Source organism: Arachis ipaensis, chromosome B01 (assembly GCF_000816755.2).
Source record: "Arachis ipaensis cultivar K30076 chromosome B01, Araip1.1, whole genome shotgun sequence".
NCBI lineage: Eukaryota > Viridiplantae > Streptophyta > Magnoliopsida > Fabales > Fabaceae > Arachis > Arachis ipaensis.
Window position 1 is genome coordinate 52,626,608 of NC_029785.2, and position 7,954 is coordinate 52,634,561.

Sequence of the window (7,954 nt, forward strand, 5' to 3'; positions counted from 1 at the left end):
GGCATGGCAACATGTTACAAATCAAGATGCAGGCTATGCTTATCCATACCACAAATGTAAACAGGGAAGATAAAGATAATCATGCAATTTAAGTGCTGGAAACAAATGAGAGGGAAAAGGAACTTTACAACCTTGCAATTCTTCTTCTCTATTGTTGTCCTTTTCCTTCTATTCTTCCTTCTTCCCATACCAATACTCAGAATGCTTGCTCATCCTCAAGCAACAATTTAGAACAATGGCTATGGGCTAAAATGGATCATGATGGTCTTACACAATGAAACATTAGTAGCACATGTGTTTTAAGCAAGAGAAATTAAGAGTAACCATCAAGACACAGAGAAACAGAAACATTGTGATTACAAGCATAAGAAGGTGTGCACAATACTTTGCATAAAGAATAAGTGGCACACCAAACTTAGTGTGACACTTTCACTTGGAATTGATGCAAGTATCTAGTAAGGATTGGAACCAAATTTTGTTGCATAGCAACACCAAACTTAGAATGCAATCACATGTCAATTTATTTGAATTAAAACTAAACAAAAAAAAGAAGAAAAACTGTTATATGTTAAATACAATCACCAAGTGAAGAATCTGTCATGAATAAGGATGTCTTGGTGAAGTATTAACAAGAACAGTTAAAGAGCAACATGAATGAAAGCATTAAAAACAAAAAAAATTGACTAAAACAAAGAGAATAATAAACAAATTCAAACCAAAAGAAAGATGCTACTGTAAAGGCATTATGATTATGCAGACAAGTGGTGTTGCTGGATTCTTGCATAGAAAATTAAGTGGCACACCAAACTTAGAATCTTAGTGTGACACTTTCATTTTTAATTTGATGCAATCATCCAAAAAGATTGAAAACAAAGTGTTGCATGGCAACACCAAACTTAGAATGTAACCATATGCCAATTTATTGAATTTAAACAAAGCAAAGAAAGAAAACAAAGCAGAGAAGAGAAATTATACCTATGGTTGACATGTTGTTCACTTTCTTCCTCTTCTTCCAGTTTGTTAAGAGGAATGACCTTAAGAGGGGAGAAGATTCAGCTACTGTCCCTTGTCTTGGCCTTTCCTCAGCAATCTTCCTTTTACAAATGGCTTGATTGATCTTGCTTGCTGGATCAGGGACAGGATTGGTGCTCTTGCTAGTTGCCTTCACTCCTTTGGATTCAAGACTTGGTTGCTGTGTGATTATTGGAGTTTTGTATTCATCTAGAGCCTTTTGAATTGGTGGTTCCATGAGCTTTTCCTCTATGTACTTCTCTGCTTCACTTGAGTTTGGAATTCTTTGGTTGTCTTTCTCACTTTCTTGCTCTTCAACTTCCTCCCTTTCACTCAACATTTGACTTAATAGCTTTTTTATTGAGCAGGTTTGTTGATCTTTCGAACATTTTTTTATCTCCTCTTCATATCTTTTAATCTCAGAGTCAATTGTTGAGACTTTTTGGTCCAGGGGAGTTTGAGGAGGTTGTGAGTGTTCAAATTCTCTTGTTATCTCAAGTGTAGTTTTAGGTTCCAATACTTTCACCACCTCTTCCTTTTTTGCAATTTCACTTGACACAGGGACCTTGTGTTCTTGTTTTTCTATTTCCTCCTTCCTTGCATTCAATAATTGGCCTAACTGCACTTCCATATTTTTAAGGGAGTTCCCTTGTTCTTTCCAAACTTTCGTTGTCTTCTCCTCATATCTTTTGAGCATTGACTCAAGCTTTGAGAGCCTTGAGTGGTTCATGGAAGTTTGTGTGGGTGGTGAGTTTTGAAAGGGGCTTTCTGTTGAAGCATGGTCGAGTGATGATATCTTTGGATGAATATCATATGGAGCATTAGAATTCCCTTCCCAGCCACCATTAGAATCATGACTTGCATCATTTTGTGGTGGAGGAAAATATCCCATATGGTTTTTTTGCTCATCTTGTGTCTCTGAAGCAAATCTCCATGGATTGGAGTGCTTAGAATTTGTATTTTCTTGGTGATATTCCCAGCCACCATTAGAGATTGATGATGGTGGGTAATATCCCATAAAATTTTGTTTGACCATAAGATGAGTTGAACTCCATTTGTATTTTGTAAAATGCAACATCAATGAAAATTGAAATTCATGTCACAGAGAAAGAATTTCTTAGTGAGGCAATAGCTGAAACACCTTGCTATCAACTTAAAACAGAGAACAAAAACAAAGAAAATGCTTGATCTAGACTTCTCACCCACTTAATTATTGTCAATCTAATCAATCCCTGGCAACGGCGCCAATAACTTGATGGGTTGGAACTGAATTCCAACACCTAAAATTCACCGGCAAGTGTACTGGGTCGCATCAAGTAGTAAAACTCACTTAGAGTGACGTCGATCCCACAGGGATTGATGGATCAAGCAACTTTAGTGGGTGATTAGTTTAGTCAAGCTAACATTGAAGTGAAATTGGATGAAATGTAGCCAACAGAAAGTAAATTGCAAGGAATTTAAAAGATGCAGAAAGTAAAATATAGCTCAATTACAATAGGTAAAGGAAGGTTGAAGATCTCAGGGGTTGGGTGAGACTAGAGAACAAGTCTAGATCTCAATTTCTTCCTTGATCCAATAAAGAACAATTGCAAAAGAAGCAAAAGAACAAATTGCAGAAGAAATAAAAGATGAAAGCAGTAAAGAGAACTCAGATCCAAATCACAATTCCTTGAAATTATGTAGCAAGTAAACAAGAGAGAATTCAATGTGAGATTGAAACAGAATTTCTTCAATTCTCCACCCAAGATTCAAAACAAAAAGTAAGAAATGCAAAAGCAAGAACAAGGAGGAGAGAACTCAGCTCCCAATCCCAATTCCCCCTAGTGCTCTCTAGTAGAGCTAGCCTTTTGAAATGAGAATGATGCCTTTATATAGGCTTTCTACAAAATAAAAAATAAAAATTAAATTCTTAAACAAAATAAATTCCTAAGCTAATTGATCCTTGTGCCTTCGAGTGATGATAATGGGCTTAACTTTCTTTGGATTTGAGGATGAGTGGATCTGGATGGCCTTGGTTTAATTGGTGAAGAATTGAATTTAAAATAGAATTTTAATTGAATTTTAGCCTATGGGTCTTGCTCCCAGGGCAAGGCTCGGTTCATGGCAAGAGCTCTTGGCAAGAGCTTTGGTGCTCTTGACCTTGCCAATGTGTTGCGCGCTTCCTTATTGTGACAAGGAAACAAAGCTCTTGCATAAGCATAGTTGTAAAAACCGGACCGGACCGGTCGGTTCGACCGAAAAACCGGTGAACCGGATCTTGTACCGGTCCGGTTTGGTATATTGACCGCTTGAGGAAATGAACCGGTCAAAACCGGTACGAACCGATCAAAACCGACACAGACCAGAACCGAACCGGTCCAGTCAACGGTCAACCTGCGTGTCGATGACGTCACGCTGACGTCAGCATGCAGGTTGTTAAATTTGGAAAAATACAATGCAAGGGGTGGGAGTCGAACTTGGGCCTTTTGAATTGAAGACCAAGTTCACAACCACTGCGCTACCCATTTCTTTAGTACTTTTAATGCTTTTTATAATATATATTTCAATTTTTAATAACTAATACATATATATATACACAAAAATACTTAACTCAATATTTTTTAAATTAATTATTTTTTAATTGAAGTATAAATTAATTAATTTTAAAATAAAAAATAATAATGAATATAAAAATAAAATAAAAATTATTTATTCTGAGAAAAAAATTAATTTATATAATCATTTAATTATACAAAAATATTTAGACCTTAAAATTATTCTTTGGATATAATTCATAGATTGTTATTCTTATTGTGTCTAATTAAGATACTATATAGTAGTATGAACTAATTATATGTCTATTTTTGTATTAGAATGTTAATTATTTGTAATTAAGCATTTCATGCCACAAATCAATACAGCAGCCCAAGTGGATAAAAACAATGAACAAGACTAGTGGGCTATAATGAAAACAAAGCCCAAAAGAAAAAAAAGAATAGAAGGCAACGGGCTGAATGAAAAAGATCCGATCCAAGCCCGGTTTCCTCTCTCATTCAATCCCTCTCATTTGCTTTCACCAAAAGCAACGTTCACTTTTTCCTCTTGGTCAGAAATCACATAAGAAAGAGAGAGAGCTTCTTCCCTACGCTAATCACCAAAGAAGCAAGAAAGAGAAAGATTAAGCTTGAAAGGTAGATGTCTAATCAATCATTTCAAACCACATCAAGCTAAGACAGAGCTAAAAGGTAACCCATTTCCTTATGCACGCATCATATGTTCTTCTCCTCTTCCCAACTCTCTGCTCAGTCCGAAATGGGATACACGGGAAAGATGTTGTCTGTTCTTCACTGTTGTGTATCTACGGTCACAAGTGAGTCTTGGGGACCAAGTAGCTTCTCAATGGCCAAGATCTGAGTTTACCATTGAGGATATCTGCTTTATGCTTTCCTATGGTTTTCGGTCAACAAGAGAAGGTCAGAAGCAAAGTTTCTACTTTGAGGATTAATGGGAAAAAGTGAGTTGGTGGATTGGTGTAGCACAAGGCTCAAGAAGTTTACCTAGGGAGAGCAACCCAGCAACATGCAAGGAGATAAAAGAAGATTTTTCTTCATTCAGAAGACAAGGAGAGATAACCCAGTGTATTGAGGTTTTGTTCTGTGAAGAAGCTCTCTGAAGAAGTTCATCTACTTGGACAGTGCTTTCTTTCAAAGAAGCATTCCGCCAAAAATGAAGAACTGAATCAGAGACATGCAAATCTGGTTTATCACATAGCAAAGAGGCTGTTGAAGAGTCAATCTCCTTCGTATTTTACAGATTGTAATTTACTTTTCTATGTTTATCTTTCTGTAATTTCTTAAGTGAAAAGGCATATTGAGAGAGTTCAAGTAAAAGCCAATGAGTTGAAAGAGGCTGAGTGATACACTTGAGAGAAAAGTCTAGAGTTATTTCAGATTTCTTTAGGTGTTTGTGTCTTGTATCATATACCTGTGAGGTATCCCTTTCTTAGTAGCGTTAGCACTAAGAGTGAAGAGTTAGGTATTAGCATAGCCAATGTCAAGTTAGGTTAGAACTTGAGTGTGAGAGGATTGTGTTAATCTTGTGAAATTGGTGTATGTAATACTTTAACTATAGTGGAAATTCCAACACTGTTGTGGTGGAGACTGGACGTAGGTTGCATAGCACAAGGCAACCAAACCAGGATACATGATGGTGTTAGCTCTTCTCCTTTCTGCTCTGTTCTGTTTTCTGATATTCATGCGACAAAAATAAATTGTCTCATGAATTTCTGCTGCTGAGTTCAAACAGAATAAGTTTTGAAAGTTTGCTTTAAAGGGTCAAGTTTATCAAAGTAAAAGAAAGGCATAGATTCAATCCCCCCTTCTCTAAGCCTACTACAACCTTCATGCCTCATAGAGGCTTTTGTTGGAGAACTAGGGTTTATTTTGAGAACTTTAGATATGGGATTATAAGTATGTATGTATGTAAATATTCTCCGTTAGCCTTAGCTTCACATAGGGGTGTACATGGCCCGCCCCAGCCCGAAGACCCGCCCCGGACCCGAACTCTTTAGGGTTAATATGATGTGATTTTATTGGGTCTAGGGTTGGGTAAGGGTCTCAAAAATAGGCCCGGTCATTATTTCGGGTCGGGTCCGGACCATAGCTCGGGTCACTCGAACTCGGCCCTGTGGTCCGGTCATCATACACAATTAATATTTTGTTATTAGTGATGGATGATGGCTATTTTTATGTGAAATTTAAGTATTATAAACTTTAATATTTTTTGTTATTAGTCATTATAAGACTATAAGTTAATGTTTTATGTTTAAAATGTATAAGACTTTAGACGAATGACATAATATTGTGTTATTTTTATTGATTTAAAAATTTGGTGTTATTAGACAATATTAGTATTGATTATGGTTATGCTTTAATTTTAGAAAAATGTTGGTTCTTGTTATATTTTTCTAAGTGAATTTTACCATGTTAAATAATGGTTGGAGTTTTAGAAATTTGGATATTTTCACATGCTAGCTTACAAGAAGGTATCAAGATAATGTAATGTTAACGGCCCGGCTTTCACCCGGTTTTTACCCGGTATAATCGTGGCCCGAAAGTGTATAAATTTCATTGGATCTAGGATCGGGTTCGGGTCTAACAAATAGACCCGGTATATATTTCAGGCCGGATCTGGGTCACATCAAACCCGGTTTCACTCGGCCCATGAAAATATTTTGGAGCTTGACTGCTTTGTATCCTTACTCCCCTATTCTTATGTATATATATGTATCTATTTGCGTTTAAGCTTTTCTTCGTTATGTTTTCGCTTTGTGAGTGTTATGACTTTTGTTTTAAACTTTCTTTCAAAGGCTCCTAGATATAAAACTTTTTCAATTATATTTTATATATATATAGGTCGTAATATCTTACTACTTCAGTTTTGTAACTTAAGCATAAGACTCTGTGTTGTAGGGTGTTACAGGAACAATTATTATCAATTAATTATTAACTTTGTTAATTATTATATTGTTTTATTTTAAACATGATGAGAAGCATCCGAATGGCCGAATATGAAGTCAAATTAGCGCCGACTCTTTAGAGACCCATGTTTCCACTTGTGGATCCCAACAAGAATCGCACATGTATCAGGAACAACGTAAATAAATAGAGGCCTGCAATTGAGATCAAGAGTTATCACTTATCACGCTCCTGCAAATGCAATTAGAGTCAAAGATCTTGCGTGATACTATTACTAAATACGAATCCATACATCCAATGAAATTGTCACTTAAATATTCCCTATTGATGTTTTAATTTGAAGATCAACTCTCGTCTAAACGGCAACGCTCTATCATCCTTCACTTATCACCTAATAAAGTAAAAGTACCACACCTCATTTGATTGTATATATGCAAAAGAATCTTCAATTGGGATTGTGAACCAATAAAAAAAGTCTTCCATTGAGGTGTGAACCAATAAAAAAGTCTTTAATAAGATAGTGAATCAATTAACAAAGTCAATTAAAGACAGTACTAACTGCTACTAATAACTCTAGATCACAATTTATCACATTTCCAAGTTTTCATACACATATGGTAAGAAAAGAATATTCCATCCAAATATTTATAGAAAAGAGATAATTAATGACTAATTTTTAATTAAAATTACATATTATAAGTTTAATTTTAACATATTAACAATATAATATATCATCCTGTTAGTATAAAAGTTTAATTAAAATGATGCTTTCAACCAATAATTCAATTGACAAAAAGGGTGAGACTCAATGAAAAAATTTGAGTCGAAACAATAAAAAACACGTGGAAAATAAATACTTTTAAAGAGATTACGAGAATGATTACGTAGTGATCAAGATACAGTAAGAACATGGGTGATTAAGTTTGGAGAGTAAATCAAGCAAAGAATGTGAAAAAATGATAATTGCTTACATAGTTTGATTTGTCTCTATAAATATAAGAGTAAAAAAGAATTAAGGGGACTTCAATTTCTAACATCTCAAACTACATAAAAAATTCTCAAAATTTCAAAGTCACATTGAGGTCAAATCATAGAGTACAAGTGCACGTGAATAATTGAAGATAATTCACTTTATTTATTTCTTTTGTTCCTTATTTTAATTTATTTGTTTACTTAAATTCTAAATTTCGTTTATTGTTTTAATTTGTTATTTTAAACAATTTCTTTTAAATTGTTAAGTTCATTCGTTAGAGTCATTCTTTTCAATTTATATTCAATTACATTGTTTCATTATAAATTTGTTTGAATTTAGTTAATGTCATTTGCAATTCTCGTTGTCGCAAGTCAATTTTAAAATTAAATTAATAAGTCTCAAGTCGAAGTTACTTTTTTAAAGAAGGTATATCTGCTCTTCAAATTGAAATCTTTTGATATAAATATGATCAACGTTTTCAATAAAGAGTCAAACAAAAATCAAGCCAAACACA